This window comes from Apteryx mantelli, chromosome 1, assembly GCF_036417845.1.
Source record: "Apteryx mantelli isolate bAptMan1 chromosome 1, bAptMan1.hap1, whole genome shotgun sequence".
Classification (NCBI taxonomy): Eukaryota; Metazoa; Chordata; class Aves; order Apterygiformes; family Apterygidae; genus Apteryx; species Apteryx mantelli.
This window is the reverse complement of record NC_089978.1, coordinates 145,678,809-145,701,824: the sequence shown is the minus strand read 5'-3', so window position 1 is coordinate 145,701,824 and position 23,016 is coordinate 145,678,809. Positions and strand designations below refer to the sequence as shown.

Genomic DNA, 23,016 nt, shown 5'->3' with positions numbered 1-23,016 from the left:
GTAAGGACATATTACCCAGACATTTAGCACAGTATGGCTGATCTACTACAAATTCACACCCTATCTTTCCCTGCTGTAATTTGCTTGTGTGCCCAGGCTCTAACTGGACTGTTGCAATGTCTTAGTAATAGAAATACTGTGTCTAGTTCTCCTTTGTCAGTCTCTGTAGTTGTGTTAGCTTTTCTGCCTCCAGTGGGAGTAGGGAATCAGCCTTCCCTGTGTCTCGGTAGAAAAATGGCTATTACTGCTGAAACGTTCACTGCTAAACAGATGATCTGCGAACAGAGAGATTGCCACCTAAAGACAACTTCAGAAATCAGTGAAGTGTACTGCTTGCATAGCTCTTTGAAGATGACAGGTTTATCAACATTAATCTTTGCAGCCTAATACAGGAGAGGCTGCATGTTATTTCTGAGAGATTGCATCTGCTGCCCAACATTTGGAAAAGTCAGTATTCAATCCAGAATTAGAGCTTGGTCTTTCTTTTGGAGGACAGCGTTTCTCTTGCCATTGGGTTATCTGCAGTTGTTGCATGTCTCTAAGTTTAGACAACTGAGAGTTCGAAAGAGGATTATGCTAAATCATAACAATTATCTCAGTGGGATATTTCCTTTGGATTTCTCCTTGTTCTTAAAAAATTGCCTAGCAAGGGTGTTCAGCTGTGAACACACCTCAAGGTGCAGTGAATGAGGCATCTGTTTTTTCTTCTTTTTTTCACCTCTGTCTTACAAATTAACTTGTATTTTGGCTCAGATCAGGCTGAGGATAGCGGCTGTCTGTTATTTATCTAGTAGTGTGTGCTGCCAGGATAGTACTTTATTTTTGATAAAGGTTGGATTTTTCCATTAATAATTCAGTCATCACACTGGATTTGCAGTTGCTTGCCCGTGATGTGTATTGCCCCTGATATGGGCATATATGATTTCCTGAAGTCTTCAGCTTCTAGAGCATTTTGTTCCTCTGTGACTTCTGTTGTACAAGAGGAAAGCGCGGTGGGTTAGAAGCTTTATGTTTTTTCCAATGGCTGTGCTTCTGTTTCTGTCAAAAGGCCAAAATAAACCAATTATGTAAAAGAGCTGATTTCTTTCCTCAGTGGGAATACATTTAGATACAGGTCTTGAAACCAATTGTATCTATAGGCTTTCTTCTTTCTGCTTCCCCCTTGGCCACAAGAATTTCCGGGATGCTCAGTTATCTCCCTATATCCTGCCCAAAATGTGGGCTATGACTATTTCTACTGAAAACTACTCCAAACAAAACTGTGGGCCCCCTTGGTTGTCTTCTGTAATAGGGGAGGGAGGAGGAGGACTTGGGAAGGGTTTAGGCTGTGCAGTGTGGTCTCTCAAACCTTGCAGAGCCCCAGCAGGAGTTTGCTGGGGTGGGAGTCCTCTGCTGGCTTGTTAGTGAGTGCTGGGCCCCTCTGGGCTGAGAGACCTAGTGCTTCATCAGGGCTCTCTTCGTTAGAAGTAGCGGAGGCTTGCTGCTCTTCATCTGCTCCCCCTTGTTTCTTGCCTGCTCCATCTTTTCCTGCAAATCATCTCAGGGGCACTGGGAATGGCCCCTGTTGAAGACCAGAAATGTTCTCCTGTTTCTTCAAAAGCACAGTGCAAGTGGGAATTCTTGCTAAAACCACTGGGAGGTACGAAAACTGGGTTTTCCCCATATCACATGAGAATACTTAGGTGATAGTATGTCCGGCATTGGACAGGAGATTGGTGTCCCAGACTGTTAAAGTAGCGATGCTTGCTTTCCCATCTGTTGCTGTGTATCATTGAGCAGTACTGGTTGAGTCAAAGAGTCGGGGCCAAAGTCATTTAAGGAGCCTCTGTCTCGTGGTGTTCAAGGCAAGATAAAAATAACAAAAAGTGTGACTTTGAGCAGCCATTTGCATACAACCTGATGGTAATCACACTTCCAGTAGGCACAGTCTTGTAAGTCTTGCATCAATAAAATTCCATTGCTTTCACTGAATGCCACCTGTGAGCAAAGGCTTCAAGTGCAAGTACATAGATGCAAAAGTAGATTTGGACTTGCATCTTTAAAGGCTTTTCACTAAATCTTAGTGGAAAACTTAAGGCAGAGACTTGAACTAGCTATTACAGCATCTGAACTCTAAATTGGAGAATCTTTGCACTGTCAAAGACAGCAATCTAATTATGTCTTGGTTTGCTTTCAAATGTGCTGATTTATGACTAGTAGTTATCATATTTTCAAAGAGTTCTTATGACACCGAGTATGGCTGATTTGTCAGAACAACTTTATTTGCTTGCTCTGCAGCAGATGTGGCGAAATAAGAGACATTATGAGAGATATAAGTTGGGAACAATTAAATGGATGATGAGGTTTTAGGAGGCTTATTTTGCTTGCCTCTAGTTAATGATTTGGTCTTAAATGTCTTCTTGGAGTGGTCAATTCTGAAGTAAAAACCTAGGGAAATAGTATAGGTTCTTTTTAAAATACGAAGGCAGACTACAACCCCAAAAGTTTATACATACTGCAGTGACTCCGAAGGGAGATATAAGGAGTGCAATTTTTAAATTATTAACAGAAAGATAGCTTTAATACTGTAAACAACAACAACAAACAAAAACAGCTTCCCCAAGCAAGCCCCCAGTCTGCTCATTTACAAATATTTCCCTTGTAAGTGATCTCTTATGAATGACAGAATCAAGAAAACACATGTATTCACCAAGTTAGCAGCAGGATCTGTTAGTGAGTATGAGGATGGGTGGTACCTTGTGTCGATCCTGCGACAGCTTTGCACACAGCTGTCCATCCGCTCTGTGCGGTGGCCACAGTCATGGGAATCTAATTCTCTCCTGCTTACATGGTTTGAATGTTCTTGGGCTGGGTGATTTAATCTAGCACAGTGCTAGCAGTAGGGCATTTCAGGCCAAGTTCCAAAATTCACAAAGAAGGTCCTTAATTATTTCCAGTATGTCTTGTCTTTCTGTAAAGAGGAGTCATTTGGTGAGTGAATCGGGGGGTGTTTTGTTGGCTTTTGCCTCTCTCAAAACAGAATTTAGCTGTCATCTATTCCTGCAGCAGTAAGGCACAGTTAAGGTTTGTGGACACATTTGCACTCAAAGAAGTGACGGAGCCACGCCTTGTGGGCTCTGGTCTGTTCATCAGGGTAGTGTTTTTTGTGGCTTGTGGCCTCCTGCTGGCTACCTGCTTTCCTGGAGATTCCTCAGAGGGGAGAAGGGTGTTTACTACACGTATGGTAGTTGATTTGAGCTTTTTGCAGTAAATCAGTCACTTTGAGGATGTGCTGGATTTACTGAATGTGCTTAGCTTGTGCGTTATGTGCAGTTGGGTGGCTTTCTGCACCACGGGTCTTGACTGGAGCAGAATCTCATTTTTGATTACTTTACCTCCAAAGTTCAGGGAACTTCAGTCCTTTCAAAGGATCCAGACTAATCCACAAAGTCTAGATAGGTGCTTTACTGGAGTCTAGACTTGATATCTTTTCTGTAATGTGTATATACACATTAGCTATAGCCATGTGTGAGGCCTGGGGAGAAATACAAACTTTGAAAAACATGTGGAATGTGTAAGCGCTGTTGAAGGAGGTTAGGTGTTTAAAGTGGCCCAGATCATAGGGAATATAAGGGATAGCGGAAAGACATCCAGGCTCTTTGGAGGCTGATTTTTATGTTTTCAGAAGTCATGGAATCAGCACATGAAGGCATCTGTAGGATCAGATTAAGATTCTGTGGGGCATGATGCTGCTAATTAAACATCTGCCTCAAAGAGCAAGTGAGGAAGAAGTATCTTGAGCGTTTAAAAAAAAAAAAAAACAACACTGAACTGCTGCTGTGTTTCCGAAAATAGTTAGCATCTAACATGGTTGTAACACTTGCGCTTGTGGTCTAAGGTTCTATAGAGTTTAATAAGGACAGAGGAGATATGGATTTGGAAAAATGACTCTTGCCGTATCAAGAGTGCTAGAATTCTGTTTTTCTTTAGTATCAAGTCAGATATTCTGCTCATATGAAAAAATCCTGCAGAGATAGTGTTGGCAAGGAGAGGGAGCATATAGCCCATTGAGATCTTCTCAGTTTGAGTGTGGATGAATACTCGTAGATGTCAGTCATGTGCACAAGGTTGTGTTGGTTTACCTAATTTTGGAAACTTGTAGTTTTGAAGTGTCTTCTGTACCACCCTAGCTTTAGGTTAATAAACCTGTGCTAAGATGTAGCATGGGCTTATCCTTACCCATCCCAGAGGAGTGCTGGGAGGGAGCCTGGTAAGGAGCGCATTGCCCCAGAGAGCTGCTCTGAACAGGGTTTTGGAGGAAAGCAAGGGGCTGGGGCATAGACGGAGCAGACTGTGGTTGTGTGGCATAACGTGTAGGAGCAGGGAGTGTTCGTGGCCACTGGGACCTGCACTGATTTCCCTCATCCAAATGTCTGAACTGAAAAAATGCTGTTACGGTGAAAGTGTGGTGGTCTAGTATCTCTACTCCCTCTGCTGCTTAGCTGGAGCCATTTGCTCCCCCCCCCCCCCCCCCCGGCCTAAAAGCATCTCTGACAGGCTTTTGTTATGTGGAATTAGAGGAAAGGTACATTGAGTTCCTGTTTTAAGAACAAGACAAAAAATTCATCCTCCTCAAAATGCTGATGCACAGAAAATACAACGCACTCTGTACTGTAGTTGACGAGTGCTTTGTGTAACGTACCTCCTGGGGACTGCTCTGTGCTGCAAGGGGAGAGCACCTTCCTGGCACAGCAGGAAGGCAGAAATAGCCATCCTTGGTGACTCAAGGTCCAAGTTCAAATTCTTGTTCTCCTGGGTCGTGGGCTCCTCCCTTAGTCAAGGGGCAGACCACTGGACTGTTAAGGGGTAGATGTGTAGACTGAAAATGTAGAAATCTTTTGGGAGGGCTGTGCAAAACAGACAATTTCAGCAAGTTAGTGGCTTGCATGTAAAGGGAGAGGTACAAAAATAGGGTGGAGCAACTGAAGCACGCTGAATGTCTGTGATTCCTGTCCGCTCCTGTACAGGCCATGGGGGAAAAGGTCTGCTTCAGAGAGAGGTGCGCTGAGCAGCTAATCTCTAGGAAAAGCATATGATAGCTAGATGCCTCCTGATGGGTTCAAATTCTAGCTTTGTTATAGTACACTCTTTCCTGCTGTCAAAACAAGGTTAAACTAAGGGACAATTTCTTGTACTCTTAATTTAAATTTCTGTGGGAAGTTGGTTTTGGTTCTGAGCAGAGACCTGAAAAGGCTTGTCAGTTGAATTTTAGAGCCCTCCAGTATTTCTTTTTCACTTAACTGAGGCTTGCTCAACTTGTCAAAGCACTTTTAATTTGTTGTATTTTTAAAGGAAGCATCGGAGAAGGTTCAGAAATGCATATTTATGTTTCTTGGCTAAGCTTAGACTGGCTCTGAGACCTTGCTTTCCTTATTTCAGTAGAGGAGATTTTCTTGTAATTTCTTGGCATTTTTTTCTATATATATTTTTTTTCCTTCAAAAAGAGCATATAGTTTCTTACCTTGGTCTACACCTTCCTTAGATGTGAAACCGGTAATTAACAGGTCTTAACTGAAAGTATCCTCTAGAAGGTTTTGCAGGACTATGGCCATCTCTGACAGTACTGGTACAGAAATGCATTTTTCAGGGTATCCTCAAGTCGTGCAATACCCTCAGGAATTTGGACCCTGCAGGGGAACGTGTGTCTCTTCCCACTGTTTCATGCTTGGGAGGGCTGGAGCCCATTTTGGTGGAGCCTGGTAACAGCAGCTGCAGAAGGATGTGGCCAGCTAGCAACGGGTAATGCTGCGGCCGGGGCAGTTGTGACGTGGGCCCCTGTGCCTGTTACGGACAGCGGTGAAAGTGTCTGGGTGCTGTCTAGGGCCAAGGCTGCCACCCCAGCAGGTGGTGGCACCCTACACTCTGCAGGCTTTGGTGGCACTCCTCTGCCAGCTTCTTGGGGATCTTGGGAGTGATTAATCCTTTCTCCCTTCCCAGCCTTCATGCAAGTTAATGAAATGGTGCTGATGACGCAATTCTGTAGACGGATGGGTATTACATGAAAAGAGTGGTAAGAAATGTATTGTCAGTGCAAATGCTTCTGCAGCACCGTCTTGCTTGTTGTCTCTCTGTTTGTAGCATAGCTGGCTTTGCTAGAGAGTGTCCTTTCAGGGAGCAGCCATGAGAAGCAAAACACAACCTGGAGATAAGAGCGTTGTGATTTGTGTTCGGGGTGGTGCTAGTAAACTTCCCGTAACTTGGTCACAGAGATAATTCTGCAGGTTCTGGCTCCATTGTTGTGACTGGGTCTAAGGTGAATTTTAAAAAAATATTTTGGTAGAACAGGGTTTCCTTTCTGTTTTATCCAAAGGAAAAAATCTGCTACCAGCCTGATATGTTGTTCTCATTACTGAGAGAGTTTCTGAACAGGATCTCAATACACAGTTATTTGCATGTCCTTATCTGTGTGACACAGTATTTTCCAGGTCGGTATCTTTGGTTTCAGAATTGCTTATCACAATGTGTGGTCTTAAATCCACATACACAGAAGTGTTTGATCATAAAGACGTCACTATGATGAAAGGGATTTCTCTCAGGGTTATTTTGAACATCATGATGGAATTGTTCACTGAAGGCCAGCATTTTGCTTGTCTTATAAAACTAACTATTGAGCTGCTGTTAGAGGGTTTAAGTGCTGAGTTGTTCAAGTAGTCATCTGTCATGGGGCTGTAATGCACAGGGAAGGTGGTAGAGACCTGAGGAGGAACTCCCCCCCCCCCCCCCCCCGATGAGATTTCCAAATGAACTGTTTGGAGGGAGTGGGGAACCTCTTTGAGCTCTAAGTGATGATTGCCCATATGATTGAGTGATTGAAGACTTTCCGTAATAAAAACACTTCTGCACATTCTCAGACTTAATAGCCCCACCTTCTTTCCCTTCATGTACTGCCTGTCTTCAGGCTTTACAAAATACATTCAAAGTGAGGTTGGAAGCTGGAGCCCTGTTTTGCCCTGCTTGTTGTAGCAATGTTGCAAGGATGGATTCCTGCCATGGCTCTAGAGAGGCCCTTGGAGATCACCTCCTTCAGTGCAGTGTGATGGTAGTGGCAGCTAGAGATATTTTTCCTTTTTGACCTGGTTGGGAGGCTATCTGTCTGTTGCCTCCATGTTACATAGTGTTGTTTATTTATCTTCTTATTTCTTATTTGGCAGAAGTACTAAAGCAGTACCTGGAGTTCAAGGCTACCTCATGCAAGGAGCCTTCAAGCTGCTGTTTCCATCTGAAATCCATTACAGTGTTCTTCAACTTGTTGCTCTCAGACCTTGTGATACTTAAAACTCCCCCTTCCTTTTCTGCCTCTTCAAAGAATTTTACAAATAAATCACTAGCTGTCTGGTTATGACAGCAGAAAAAAAAGGCTTTAATGTCTCCATAGCTACATAAAAAGTACTTGCAAAATGCCAGTGGAAGAGAAAATGCCCTACAATTACACCATACATTCTTTGTGTGAAGACTGGAAATTGTTTGCATTGGTTCAGTAATTGTTGCAAACTAGTCTAGTGAGAACTGTTTGTTTAGTGCAATAAATTTTTGTTCTTTTAACCCTGTGAAGCTGAAAAGGTAGTTTTAAATGGGCAACTAACTGACCTGAACTCTTGGTAGATGAATTGATTCTAAATTTACCAGCTTAATCCAGCTTGTTCTATCTCATGTTTTATGTTACATCTGAAAAGAGAGAGTTTGGGCAAATTAGCTGGGATTAAAACTACAAACTGATTAAATTATTCCTGTTTGAACAGTTCCCAGCATGTGAGCCCTTGCTGATTGATTTGTAAGTAATCTGTAACTTGAGTTAGACTGTCAGAGCTGCTGTGATTGAGGTGAAAGTAAATAGTTTCCAACTGGAAATCTTTCCTTTGATATAAATGATAAGATAATTTATTCATTCATTAGTGAAAATATCTTGGAGATATGAGCAAAAATTGGGATGAGGGTATCTTTGAATTTCTCACAATAAATGCCTGGGCCTGTTTTGTTTCTGGAAGGAGAAGCTGTTTATGCTGTCCTGCACTGTCCTGACCAGTCACTTTGCTCCTAGTGAAATACAGTACTGGTATGAAAATGCAGTTGTCAAAACATATGCGAGGACATATTTTGTGTGTATTTGTGCCTTATGCTGTTCCATTCACTTCGGGGCATTGCATAAAAATAACAGGCTGCAGAGTTGGGCCTGCTACATTTACGCAAGGCTGTCTTACCGTCAGGCATCTGTAAATGCAAAAACAGTTGAAACAAGATAATGTTTCTGTAGAGGCTTGCTTTGATATATTGATTTATTGCAGCCACCTCCTTTGGAGGGGAGGGACTGGCTGGGCAGGGAAGCTACAACACATGTGGCCATAGTTTAGGATCAGCTACCCACTCATTTAGGACAGTGTATCCAGCTGGACTGCTGATGCTGAACTGGAACTTGGCTGTGACATTGCAGTTAGTTCCTGTTCTTACGAAATGTGCTATATCATCTTTCTGTGACTGCCTGGCCTGGCTTTACTGTTGCATGCACTGAGGAACAATGTTTCCATTCCTTAGGTTTGGCTCTGTTAATGTGGCTCTCGCAGCATGTGTGTTTAGGACCAAAATGGGGTGACTGTCTAGGAGTTAGTTTTTGTGTTAAAAAGAAGAAAGGTATCCAGCATGTCCTGATACCCTGCCATCTTTCCTCTGAACCTAGTTGCATTTGCTGTCCCTTTTGCCCAAAGGCATTGGGACTATTTTTGGACAGGATGTTACTTGCTATAAATGTAAAGATCAGAACCTGGTTTTCCAGTTTATTATAGCAGGGTGAGATATAACAGCATGGTGGATGAAATACCTGTTAAAGGCCGTGAAAGCCCTGCTTTTGGTGCTGGTGGGACCTGAACATTGCTTTGTCTAAGCCGCCATTGTTTCTGGAAAGAGAGAGATTAATACAGGATTGCTGTAAGAAAACAGAGACAGAAACCAAGTGATGGCCCCAGTGAGGATACCTTTGCTGTTGTCTTTGTTGGGATTAGCCGGTCTCCTGGGATGTATAAGACATGATGGGGTCTGGGTGAGTAGAAGTGTGGACTGGGCAGAGCTGCAGGGTAGGGACTGGCTAGCTGGGTTATGAGAGCTCCTTCAGAGCCAGATGTGGCAGAACAGGCTGCAGGAGTTAGAAATCAGAAGGTGGTTGATATAACAGCACAATCCAAAATACTGTCTTGTCGTATGTGACTTGTGGGAAGAAGAGCCCTGCCATGCCTTATAGTTTTCTAAAAGGATGCGAGAACTACTATACCTTTCTAAAGCTTGATATTGTAAGGAGACTGAGATTGAAGTATCCATCTGAATTACGGCTTGACTTAAAACTAACAAAAAAAACCCCTGCAAACCTGTGAAGTTTTGGCTCAGACCTGCTCAGCTGTTTGGTTCCCCCATGCTGTCCCCTGCCACAGCGGCTGTCAGTCTTGCAAGCATGCAGTGTTGGACCCTGCGTGCTCTCCCCTGACTGCACGTCATGCAGCTGTGCTGCTTCAGAGAGCTGGGGAGAGGAAGAAGAACCTTAGCCACCAAAGGGTGTGCGACCCTCAGATGTATCAAGATGGACGTGAGCTCTGTTGGAAGTCATGCTCCATAGCTGCATCATACCCTGTTAGGTGACCGGTCACCTGCTGAGTGATGCAGCGTACACCCCTGCCTTGTGTACCGTGGCGTGCAGTCTCCTGTGGGGGCACAAGGAAAATGAGGACTGTAATTTATGCGGAATCGTTTTTTTAATCTTTCTTGTCTAACTCACACTGTAAAACTTCAGGGCAGAGACTTTGTCTTCCATATCTAAAGCCCGGTGCTTGTATCTCATTCATGTTTATACAGAAACGCTCGGGCAGCCAGAGGTTCTCCAAATTCTGATAGAAGCCATGCATGAAATGAATCCAAATTGGGTTACACGTTCCATGATAAATAGGAGATTGTAGCACAGATTCAATGTGTTGCATAGCTTAAAGCCTATGAAAAATGAAACACAAATCCTTCTCTAAAAGTTGGCTGGGTCTATATCAGTCTTGACAAAGTTTTGAGACAAGCCAGTACTCCGAGTTCACTGTGTAGGCGTTTGCAAGAGAGGAGGTTCTCTGAACTGATTTATGGGAGAGGACTATGGGTATAGGGAGTCAGAGCAGTGCTGAAGGTTAAGTAAAGTAGCTAAACAAAACATGGGCCTGCTCAGTGTGTGTTTGTGGTTATGGACTTGCACACTCCTCCCTACAAATGAGGGAGAGGTCAGTTTTTGTGCCCCACTAATAGGGGCCAAATTGCAGCTGGTTAGCCTATGTGACAGGATTTTGCATGTCTTTCTGGTATGCATGCTTCCTCCTCGTGCTTGACGATAGATTGTATGATAGGAATATGAAAACCAGGGGTGAAAAAATGTGGTTGGGTCTGTCTTGGAGCAGGCAGGAGACAGTCTGGTTCTGGTTACAGAACCTCCTATGATGATCAGGGAAAGCTGAAGATCGGTTAGTGGCCAAACAGCCAACAGAGAGCTTGGCTGTGTTGGCAAAGGCAGGAAACCTTGCTCTGGGGAAAGCTGGTTGTTGGGCTGATCCCTTTTCCCCAGTGCTGGGGAGCGGGCGAACATGTGCTGGACTTCCCAGCAGCGATGGCATTCAGGCAGCCTCAGAGGCCAGTGTTATTTCCCCTGGGTCGAGTCCACACCAGCCCATGGGGGGCGTGGGCCTTTGCTGGCTTGCCGCTTTTGGAGTGGGCAAATTTCTCCGGAGGTTTTTAGGCCCCATGAAGAACTGAAAGTGTATAAACAAATCGCATGCACTCTCGAAGGTGCATTGGGGGCAAAGAGCAGCGGGGACAAGAGATGGACCAGGGTAATTTTGCAGTCTGGTTTACTCTGGGCTTAAACAGTCAGACAGCATGTTGCTTTGGAAGGCTTACAGCACCATCTGCTACTAGCAGGAGCAGAGCCCTGAGGCCTGGGAGGCAAAAGGGATGGCAGCTGCGCAGGAGTCTCAAACCACAGGTCAGCGTGGGAACGCAGAAGTTTTCTGCGTAAAAGCAGGGCTTTGCAGTCATGTTCTGCCTGTAAGGAAATTGTTTTGATCATGTGGATGTAAACAAGTTTGCCTCCTCTCTGCAGATTGGCGATGGCTGAGGAAAAGCAGTTTCTGAGTGAAACGCTGATTCTTAGCTGTGATCGTGTGTGATGATAATGCTTGTATTTGAGTAAAAGAACAATTCTGTATTATATTGCTTGAATCATGCGTGTTGATTTTTTTTTTTTTTTTTTTTTTCAAACAGACCACTTAGGAATAAAGGACCGAGGAAATGCTTCTGATGGGGAGGAAGGAACTTTCCAGCTCTCCGCTCCATGCACTTGTGGGTCTCTCCTCCTCTTTGCTGTATGTTCAGCATATGAGCATATTAACTACTTATGTTTAGATTTCCAGAGAAGAGGCTTCCTCTCAAGACTTCCTGTTGTAGTTCACATCTGTGATGCTGAATGCAGATCCCGACTGTCAGGCCGCGCTATATGTGATGATTCATGTTGTCCAGCTGAGGACAGAGGGGGAGAGATGTTATTTTGGCATCTGACAACGTACAGAAATAGTCCCTGAACTTGGGAGCAAAAGCAGTTGTCTCAAAAATCTTACTTGATGCATCTTTCTCTTTTTTTTCCCTTAAGGAATATTTGCTCAGAATATACTCTTTGTTTGAGTTTTTACAGAGAAGCTGGTTGTATCCGTGACTCAGATGCTGCTGCGGGTGGCCGGACAGGGCCAGACCCTGAGGTTTGTTTGTAACTCCACTGCTCGTTTCCTCCGAGGCCTGGATATGTTGCCTCTCTCATTTTCTCTGCTTTCCTGTTGTCCAGCCTTTTGTCTGTCTTTCCTCTTTTGGATCCTGTGCTCCTCAAGCACTGTGCATCTGACTGTGTAGTGCCCAGAGACCTTGCGGTGCGCCCATGCAAACGGTGCGCGGAGCGGGAGCACTGTTCCGCAGGGAGGCACCGGGGAGCCGAGCGGCGTGCAGAGAACGGAGAGCTGGAGCTGGCACAGCAGGGTCAGGACGTCAGGGCTCTGACTGCGCTGCTCGCAGAAGCACTGCTTTTCTGTGGTTTGGGCTGCTGCCCCTGGCCGTTTTTTCTGTACGGGCATCTGTTCGTGTGCACGTAGCAGCCTTTCTTCTTTGGCTTCTTTGTTGTATTGAGTCGCCTCGGTACTCTGGCGTCGTCTTAGTTTTTCTGCGTCTTTTCCCTCTTGTGCAAGTACTCTGAGGGGAATTGTACAGTGGAGTTTCTTCCAGGACCCCATGCAGCTTTTCAGGAGTAGAAACTGTGAGGTTCCCTCCTTTGCAAGACTGGGGCCTCCGGCAGTTCAGAGCTGGCTTCATTTTAGAAAAACAGAATAAAGCAGATCAGTATTAACTTGCCTTCACAGAGTTGATCCTGGCTGCAGCTCAGCTGGATTATGTTAGCTGGTACCCAGAGACTTCTAGATTTTTAAGATTGTGAAGCAACTTAGCCTGTGAACAGAATGAGCAGTTGCCTGGCTGTGCTCATGTAATTGTTTGCTGTTCATTGACTTCATAGCTAGAATAGTAAATGGTGGTGTTAAATTTCTGGACAAGGCTTTGGACAAGATCTTTCCTCAAAACACTTGATAAACCACCCACTACAACGCAGAATGCTGGTTTGTCCTTTTACAAATTGAATTGTTGGAGAGCTCTTATGATTATTAAAAGATGCTTTGTGTTAATTTAATTTTCTTTAAAAGACACAAGCTAGGTGACTCAAGCAATGCAGACACTTAATCCAGGTAGGAGCAAAATTTCCTTATGTATGCAAATGGAATACTTTAAATATACTTAAAAGTTTCCAAAAGCATCATGTGCAGGGAGGAAGTATAAAAATAAAAATAATAATAAAAAAAAAACAACTTGTGTGGGTTTTTTTGTTTTGTTTTTAAGAGAGCCTTTAGATGCTGGGGAATTGAACAATGGGAAACAGTCAAAGCAAGAATGGAGAGTGTCAACTTAGTATCTCACCAGGGTGTTGGAGGAGGGAGGTTCTTTAAGTCTTTTAAATGAATTTAAAACGGTGTTCCAGACAACTTGTGAGCAGTAAAGGTTCAGTGGTGTTTTTGTGATTATAAGGGCTGTTATCTGGCAAAATTCAGGCAAAATGCCTGCTTGCTCTTGACAAGTGTAATATTACCTCCCATTCCTATTCCCCAGGAGGAGCAGCAGCTCCATCCCCCTTTCCTCTTGCTAACACCTTTCAGGACTCAGTTAAACTCTTAGCCTTCTTGCCAGCTTATATTAAGCTTGATGCTGGCTCCTGCTAATATAGACGTGACGAAGGGCTTATGTGCCTGACATACTGAAGAGTGCGCTTGCCACCCCTCTCTCTGTTGACAGGCCTAAGAGAAGAGTTTGTGGGGCGGGGTGGTGTCCAGCTTTATATCTCAGTAGAGCTGACTGCTCTCAAATTAGTCTAGCTCAAGCGAGCTTGGGCATGCTTTGAAAGAGCTGCTCTGGGTAGCTCTATCTGCACTTGCAGCACACCTAGGGGTTTGAATGCTATTAAAAAAAAAAAAAAAGGTTTGGTTGCTTTCTGAATCTGTGGGGTGCGAGGCTGTTGTTTCTGTGCTGTCTGTGCGCATGGCTGGGGTGGAAAACCTGGAGGAGTTAGGGCTACCTGAGTGTTGCCTGCTTACACTAGTACTTAGGTGTTACAAAAATGTGCTTGATCAAACTTTAGCCTCTGTCTCCCGCCAACTCAAGTTAAAAGCACCATGCTCTAATTAAAGATTTATTGCATGCAGATAGGAGGTCAAGTTAGGGGCAGCACTTGAGTTAATTTTTCAATCTAGACAAGCTCTCTGCTAGTTAGTCCGTTTATCTAAATCCTGCAGCAGTTTAGCATTTTTATTCTGTCCTATATCCTCCCCTCCTGCTGCATGCTGTTCAAACAGTCTGTCTTGTTTCAGAAGTGGCTGCCTAGTAATAATACATCAAGCGACGTTCCTCAGGCTGTGTGTGTATTGTAAAATGCACTGTGTGTATAGTTTCCTGCATCATGGCCAAGTGCTTCTATAGAAGAGCGTGCTAATGCAGTATAGTTTATCAGGAACTGAATTTACTACATAGTAATATCACTGCCAGAGATATCCAGCATTACTGTTTGAGGCTGTGAGTGAGGATGGGCATGCGTATGTGTATAGTGTTAGCTATATGTTGTGATAGTGCTTTTCTCTCCCTCTTGTTGCTGCCCCAGACTCTGCTATGAAGCAACAGTGCATCTGTGTTACCATATAAAGCTTTGAGCATATGCTGTTTTGGAGACAGACTATTCTGTAGATCAACATCTTTTCACTCCTGTGCCATCAGAAAGGACTTTCTCGCAGTATCTTTCAGTATATCTGTAAGCCCCAGTGTTGTACATCTCAGAGTTCAGTGCTCTGCTCACACAGTGTGGGTGTAATAAAGTATTCCAGCTTGATGACCTTCTTAGGTTTTTTTTCAAACTTAATGTTACAGGTCAGAGGAAGTACAACTGCATTGCTTGGTGCTTCCTAAAGTATTTGAAAAGAACTCTTGGGAATGCAGGCTCTCAATGCTCTTTTTCTTTGTTTTCTGTCCTGTCTACAAAAAATCTTGGCTTCTTGTTCACTCTTTTTTTCCCCTTGTAACAAAGACTAGGAAAACAATGGTTTCTTTTTTTTGAATTGAGTTTGCTGCAGTATCTTGTAGGACAAATAAATCTCCTTTTGCTTTTTCCTGGCATAAAAATACCTTTCATTTGAGGGAAACCATAAATCTGAAGTAAAGTAAATTATAGTTCGATTTTTATTAGGAAGGGAAATAATGATGTAATGACATGGCTACTGGGAGGACCAGTGAGACAGATTGTACTGACTTGAGGCCTTTTATTTGTCGTTTTCCTGGCTGTGCTTTCCAAAAGGTCCTATGCTTTGCCAAATTACAGTTCTCAGCTGTTGTAGCTGTAGCACTGGATGGAGCTTTAAGTTTGTGTTTATGTAGATGCTCATCCAGATGATCAGCTCCATCAAGTTTGTGCCTAGCAAAGCCGAAGAGATGACTGGCAAGGGGGTGTAGTAGAGCTCCCTGTTTCTGTGTCCAGCTCTGAGCAATTTTAACCTGTGTGAGCTGGCAGCAGCCCCCAGGGACTGTTTGCCAGCCCAACACGCTCCAGCTTTTCTTCCTCCCCTCTCTGGGCAGGTTTGTGCACAAGGAGCTGTGGGACTGCAGTGCAGGAGCGCAACGAAAGCAGCAGGGCAGAAGGGAGAGCCTTGACCTTGCTCCATGTCAGAGGCTGTCAGATGGTCAGTGAACACCTCTATGCTCTCCAGCATTTCCACCATTCTTGGAAAGACTTTCCCACCCTGCCCTGCCCCTTCTTACCTTCTCAAGGCTGATTACCACTGCTTGGGGGAGCTGGTGGCTCCAGCTACTGATTCAGCGGGTATATGTATGTCTGGCTCCTTCTCCCTCAGGGTTCATGACTAGACTATGTCTTCACAACTTTCACCATAAGGGATCTGTGACCGACATGAAAGGATTTAGAAAAGATTGGGAATTGGTTAGCCCTACCCAGGCACCTCCTCTTTCTACTTTCATGATGTGCAAGTATTAATGTCAGAACTTGGCTCTCCAGGACTAATTCAACGTTGGCTTAAGCTAATGGATATTCAGGCATTGCTCCATTAAGTCAGTGCTGTAATTATGTAAAAACAGCCCTCTGAATCAAAACTAGATCCTTTGTGTTTAGACAGAGAAAATGTTTGGTTATTGGCCTGGGTTAGCAGACTGTCCTATTGATCTCGTTTGACACCCTCTCACTTTCTTGACTTTGCAGCATTGTGGAGTCTTGCCTTACTTTGCCTCTCCTTGATTTGCATGGTTGCCCAATTGGAAATCCCGGCTCCAACCCTCCGACTGCTGCAAATCTGCTAGAATACATTCCTGTAAAACTCTTTACTTAAGTGAAGAACTGAGGAGACTTGTAGTGACTTTGAAGAGATGCTGAGGATGGATTTTGCTAAATTCAGCCTTCTAAAACATTTCCTGTACCTCACTTAGTTCATTGTTTTTCTTTTTTCTTTTTCTTTTATTTTTCCTGTAATAACAAAGCTTATTTTTAATTGTCTCAGCATCCTTCTATGGAGGCTCTAAGATTGTGTTTGTTTATTAGAGCTGACTTCACAGTGTCAGATTTGCATAGTCTTAACAGCGTTGTAATGTGCAGTTTTAATTAAAAGTAGTAGAGCTCTTGGACAGTAGGTCAAATCCTTAATGTTTGACATAGAACAATTATATTTCTCTGTACCTAGCTAGTAATAACACAAAACTCACTGCGGTATGGAAAGACTGTTTGGAAACACAGAAGCATAGAGGTATGTAGAAGAACTTCTTTGCAAATACTGACTTTCTGAATTGAGTTCTACTCTTTTGAAACCAATTTTCTTCTGCCTTTTGCCTGAATAGTATTATTCTGTGCTGCTCAGAGTTTGTTACTGCTACCTGTAGTAGTCCCTACCTGTTCCTACCCTACTGCTACCTCTTCCTTTGCTTGGGGTAGGTGGTTTTAAACAGCTAAAGCTGAGCTTTGCATGTAATGAGGTGCTGAAAGCAAATGATTCAATTTCTCTGCCTTGGTGAGTGTCTACAGAAATTTTGAGGGCTCTGTACAAGGACTGGGGCTCAACTAGACTCAAAAAAAAAAAAAATCTTTTGTGAGCACTTTTGAACTACAGGGAGGGCTGGGTACAAATCTGTGTTCCATATTTTAGACTCACTTGTAGGAAATGGTAGTCACTGTATGATAGTGACTGTCTCCGTGGTGGTGATCTCAGTATCCAGAGTGAGAAAGATCCACATACATGTTCATTAACAAATTGCAGAAGCTGTGGTGAAATTGGCCTTTGAAGAGTGATAAAGCTTGTGTTGTACACACAGGACTGCATTCTTAGTACAGAGAAATGGTTGTGGGGTTAGGCTGTTGTTTCTTGCCTTCACTGAGGGAAATTTGAAACAATGCGGTAAAGAGATGTGCTCAGACCCCCTGAATGAATTGGCAGCAGAGCCCTGACCCTGAAGCCAGAGGTCTGCGGTTTGCCAACCCCACTGCAGGGTAATTACCAGAGACTATTGCTGTGACTCCCGAGATGGACCGAACTGGAGGAGACAGAGCTTGGCATAGCTGTTCTCCTGCACATGGTGTAGGTCTGTAGGAGTGTCACGCTGTCCTTCCTTGTGCTCGTTTCGCGCAGACGTGACTACTTCTGAGTGTCAGTTGAACTCAATATACCCTGCTCTGAGTGGAGAGCTGGATTCATCGGTACTTTTCAAGTTTTGATGAAGTTTATGGGTTCTTCTGGCAAGAAATGCCAAGTCAATTCAGGGATTTAAAGCTTCCTAAACTACTCATCTTTTCCACACAAAACTTCTTAAAATACTGTGTATTTATGAGACGTTCTTTTGTAATGACCCAACATATCTGGCTTCTTAACATCTAAAAGAAACTGTTGGAAAGTATAACCATGGAATAAACTGCAAATGAAATAACTTCTTACAACTTTGTCTCATTTGTATTACCAGGGGAAGAGGAGAGTGATTACTTTTTGGCAAATTAGACTAAATAAAGGAAATCTATATAAAGACTATAATAAATGTCCCAATGAGTAAGAATCGGTGATGCAGGCAGGAAGGGGAAATGCATTTTGGCAAGCTGCATTGCTGTTGTGTGTGTGAGAATTACTGTGGTTTAATGAGCCTGGTAGGATCTGTGGTAAATTTTACCTAACTAATTTCATCTTACAGCAGGTGAGCTCTCTGCCTGCAGGTTCCCTGCTTGTGTAAAGAAGGGGAAAAAAAATCCTGGATGGAGAAAGGATGTGGTCTTGCATGTTCGCAGCTATGTGCTTGAGACGTGTTTCTCTGCTGCAAACAACTAGCTGGCTTTTCAGCGTGGCACGCTGTTCAGCGCTGCACACTCAACTCATGTGAACTCTTCCTGGTCTGTCTGGTGCCCCTTCTTGGTACTTCAAATCTCATGCTCATTTGGTTCATCCAGATAACTCTCATTGCCTTTGTGGTGTCCTGTCTGGTGCTCATCTCGACTTGCTTCCTCTTTTAAAACCAGTGTTCTGCAAGTTTGACATCTGCTAAGGCTCATCCTAACTGGGGTTAAGGATGTGCTATACATAAGGGGTTATCTGGACTAGTTACACAAAAGCAAAACTATTGCTTGTCTTCTCCTGGGCTTTGCAATGAGGCGATTTTCTCGTACTGATGGCTGTTACAGTAAAATGTTTTCCCTGTGCCAGGCCCCCAGGATGCTGATGTTTCAGTGATGGACTTGTTAACTCTGTTTACTGTGCACAATGTAGTAAACAAGGAAGAAATGAGACAAAATTGTGTTGGAGCTCAGTAGCTGAAGGTTTTTTGGGTGGAATCAAAGTAAAATGGCCTTCACCTCTTTCTGAGGCTGTGTCCCTGTTGCTAATGAAGATCTTAACAACTGACTGTTTATGATGATCACAAAAGCACTTAAGGTAGCCACTGGAAGGTACTGGGCTACAAATTCAGAACAATTTGTGTATTCTTATATCTTCCTTTATACTGTACCCGATTAAAACCAATGTTTTGGCAAGTGAAATTTTGCCCTGCAGTTAAAGCAGTGGCTATATTTTTATTATCTGACGTGGGAGGGACTATTTTGTTTTGTTTTTCTTCTTTTTCACAAATTTGTAGGATGAAGGGAACTGAGGTAGAAACACGCTCTCGCCTGCAAGTCCTTCTGTACCTCAAAAAGTAAGGACTGGCACTATCATTGAAGCAATCTCTTGTTGTCTGTGGAGAGTGTTCTGCCAAAATGAATTGCTCTGTGCTGTAATAGAGGTGGTTGGACTGTAGAAGGTGAGGGATATGATTACTTTCTCTGAGATAATCCTGTCTGCTTCTCCCATCTCCACTGCTTCCACTGCCTGCTCTGTAGGAGTGATGCATATTCTTAGGTACAACTCGAGGAAATGGACTCTGCAGTTTTTGAGTGAAAGGATTAGAGTTAGCAGCAGCTGCTCTGCACAGGGGATGGGGACTCCCTGTGCTCTGCTACCTCTCCTTCTGTGCAAGAGCCGATCAGCATACCATCCTGAAAATGGTCCTTTCCAATACAATCCCCAGTTTAAATGGTGGAAAACTATCAAGTGACATTGAAGTTTTTTGGTATGACCAGAATTTTATACATGAATTGAAAGTCCATTTTCTTAAATTACTGGATTCTAGGAACATCCTTATGTAGGATGTTCAGTAAAGACATCCTTGTGTAGGATATATGTGGCTTCTAATATTAACTGTCCCCAATGGGAAGGGTGGTTATTAAGGTGATTTCTAAATGAAGATGCAATGCAACACGTACTTAATGCTGAACTTGTTTGACCCTAGCATCTTGTAAGTGATTCTTTCACGTCAAACTTTCATTTTGGATTCTAAGTAAAGTTTTTGATTTTTTTTTCCTTTAATTAAAAAAAAAAAAAAGCCAAACACCCCTCCCACACTAAATATGATGTATATGTTGTTGTACTAAACAAGCTTCTGACTGGCTGCTATCTTGGTTAGGGCTGCTTATACTTCCATTGGTGTGAAAACAGGGTAGGTAAAGTGGGAGAATTAAGTGGACCAAGTTTAGTTGAAAGCTCACAGAGGCACACGCTGCTTTCTGGGGTCAGATTACTCAACCCGCTCCATTTCAAGCTCAGCTACAATGCATTCATCGGTGGTGGTTCATTGCACTTCTTGTACTGGGGCCCATTGTATTTAAGTACCTTTACTTTTCTGCTTAAGCTCTGCCTTGTTCCCACTTGCTGGTTTCATAGCTTTATTCCAAAAACCTGGCAGTCTTTCTGCTTACATGCTGCAGTGCTTGGCGCAGAGCCCTGGCCTTTGGATGCCAGTGTCCTGCTAATTATGAAAGGAGCCAGACCGTCACCGCTGGAGAAAGACGGTCTAATCACGGGATGGATACGGTGCTGCTGACAGGCACAGTGTCTTCACTGTGCTGTCATAAGGACGTGTGTTACTCTTGACCTGGGGTGTTGCTGTAGTGGTCGAGCTGTTTGGGCTTTTGTGCCCATTTGGCCCATTTCCCCACCGAGCTGCCAGCTGTAGTCACGCAGGGTTTCTGTGTGCGTGCTGGGTGAAATGCCCACAGACAAGGGGGCTGCAACCACAAACATGGTTTGCATGTTAAGGCCATGGAGTCGGTTGCGGGTACCCAGTGCTAGTAACTTTTTAAATTGCCATGTAATTGTGCTGAACTTAAAGTGATGGCCTAGAGGGGAAAAAAGGTTTTGTATCTCATTGCTTGTCCCCCAAGTCTTTTGCTCTGCCTTCATCTTTTCTGCCTGTTGAAAATGTGTGCTGTTTCTTGATTTTGCTACTATGGGATTTGAAAATCTGCTCCTGAAAGTATTCGTATTCTTTGTGATCTAATCATAGGCAACGTTTCCTCCAGACATGAAAATTAAATGGTGCAGCTCCCCCCTGCCAGTTGGTACAGACACTGCTTCCTTAGTGTTTTCCCTGAGAGCAAAACTGTTGTTCTGTTGTTGCAAGACACTGGCCTCATTAGAGGTAAAGAGACTGAAAGCTAATGAAGTTTTTTCTCCAAGGATAAAGCACTGCAATTGTCTGCGAAAGTAGGTGGTGGCAGCGTCCTTCCTTGCTGCTTAAATAAAATGCTGTAAGAAGTTGGTTATGAAGAAGTTTCTTGAATGAAATCAAACCAGACCAAAAAGGTTTGGGGGGGGGGAGTGGGTGGAGGCATTTGCATTCTGCTTTCGTGGTGCGGAAACATTTGTTTCTGAGAACGAGTGCAAATAACCCTCCTGCTGTCTACGCCTTAGTGGCCAAGCGCAGAGAGGCAGCGGGGCCAGCCTGGTTTGCCCTGGGTGGGTGTGGGAAACGCCCAGGGTTGGTGCTGCCCTGGCCGGGGACGGGCGTCCACCTCGGCTCTGCAAGGTGCTCCCCTCGCCTCTCCCGGCTGCTCGGCACCTCTCGGCGTAGTCCTCATCTGTTTCTGGCCCTCAGCCTTCCCCTTGTTCTGAAATCAGGATAATTTGGTAGTACATTTCTGTTCCCCATAGCTGTCCAGGGCTCTGATCACTGGGTTATGATACTTTGAGCTTCTCGGACAAAAAAATTGCAGGAGAGGAAAGGGACATCCTCTTGCTTCTAGGTATGGAGATGACAGATGACAGACAGCTGCCACCAGCTGTTCCTCAAGTGGCAGAGTTGAGGAACCTAGTTCTTGAGGACTTGAGGCGTGTGGCCTTTTGTACTGCCGTCACCCGAAATCCTTCTCTTTGGACCTTGTCGTTCTTGCTATCCCTCCTGCCCCTCATGACATGTCTCTCATTTCTCTTCCCTCCCTTGTAACTTGATCCATTGTTTCTCTCCAATGTTTCTAACTTGCCTGGACTGGAGACCCCCCGCCCGACCTCTGCTGGGTTTCCAAACGAAGCCAGGAGTTGCTGAGTTCTTGCTGCAAATTTTTAACTTCTTGGGAGGCTAAGTTGGATGTCTGTCTTCTATCTAGACACTAATTTCTCCCAAAGATGTAAGAGTGTATCACCTATTCAGATCTCTTTCCTTTCTGCCAAATGTGGTCAAAATTGACTAGTGAATCAAAAATTTGATAGGGTGAGGACTGACAAACAACACTACCGTATAAGCTTAATTTCCTTTAGAATCCAGGCCAAAAACATGTGGTGAGGTGTTTAGTGTGTAATCATGTGCTTTAAAACTGTGCGGAACAATGCGATTAGTAGAAATGGTATTTTCGGGATTATTTGCAGCACATATGAAAACATAACATCTGAATCCTATTGTGCATGTATATTAGCATGTAACAAGCTTAAAAGGGCTGAAACAACTGAGTGTATGGAGAAATATCAAAATAAATATATAAAGCTTTTATTTGTGAAGCTGGGAAAGCATCTGGTTATGCTGATCTTAATTTCCAGGGTTTTTTCCTCAAATCCTTTGGCTACCTCTTCTTAATAACAAAAAAAATTATGTGTTTTGTTCTTTTTCCTGATAAGTGCTTTTAGTTTTTGGTGTTTGTATAGCGGAGATTTCACCTCACTTTTCAACTCTGGAAACACAGAGTTTGGGTGCATGTGCCTCATCAACAGGTTTTGTAAGTTAGTGTTGTTGGAACGAGTTGTGTTCCTTCTAGAAATGGCAAAGTATTGCTGTGGCCAGACTTGAAAGTGAAGGATACCCATAACAGTTTAGGATAATTGAAGGACAGTCATCCTGGAAAGTGTTATGGCAAACCTTATGCAAAAACCCAATCTCTTTTTATTCAGGAATATTTTGTGTATATTTCTAGTATTGAGCGGGAAGACAGAAGCCATTGGCAAGAACAGTCAAAATAAGAAGATGGTAACACTAATACAGCAGGGCCTTTTGCCATTTGATAGAGTATACCACGATTTAAGCAATCCTGTAAACCTTCAACAGAGTGACATGTGGAGGCTTTCTTGGCTCTTTAGCACGCATAGAGGAATAAGCTCAAACTGATGCCTGTGAGAGAGAGAGAAAAGACTTTGATAATCTCTTCCTGTTAGTTTAGTGGTCGCAGCGATGTGTCCCATTGCAATCATCTGACCCTAAAAAAGCAATCTTCTCTAAGAAAACTCCTGTTACCTCTTGGCTTCCAGTACCAGGGCTGCCTGAGATCCCAACAGGTTGCTGGTGTTTCCGCAAGGACAGAAATGACTTCTGAAGATCGCCATTTGCTCTGCATGCCCTCACCTGCCTCGTGATTAACAAGATCAACGGATTTAATCACCTTCCTGTCAGCAGACATGAAGAAGCAGAAAAGAGGCAGAATACTGACAAAACCGTATTTTTTGGTATCTTCTTTGCGTTAGTGGAGAACGTCTTTCTGCATACGGAAGGGATGAATTCTCTCAT

At 43.7% G+C, this 23,016-nt stretch overlaps 1 protein-coding gene across 12 annotated transcripts in view; it reads left to right on the top strand.

Annotated features, from left to right (window-relative positions):
• PPFIBP1 (PPFIA binding protein 1) overlaps positions 1-23,016 on the top strand; it is a 125,182-nt gene that overhangs the window by 4,115 nt on the left and 98,051 nt on the right. The window contains exon 1 of one of the 12 annotated variants that reach the window (XM_013947592.2): positions 15,311-15,356. The exons of the other annotated variants lie outside the window; for them this stretch is intronic. The gene's annotated coding sequence lies outside the window, so the exon portion shown is untranslated. Of the gene's footprint in view, positions 1-15,310; positions 15,357-23,016 lie in introns of those variants that run through there. 12 annotated transcript variants of the gene reach the window in all.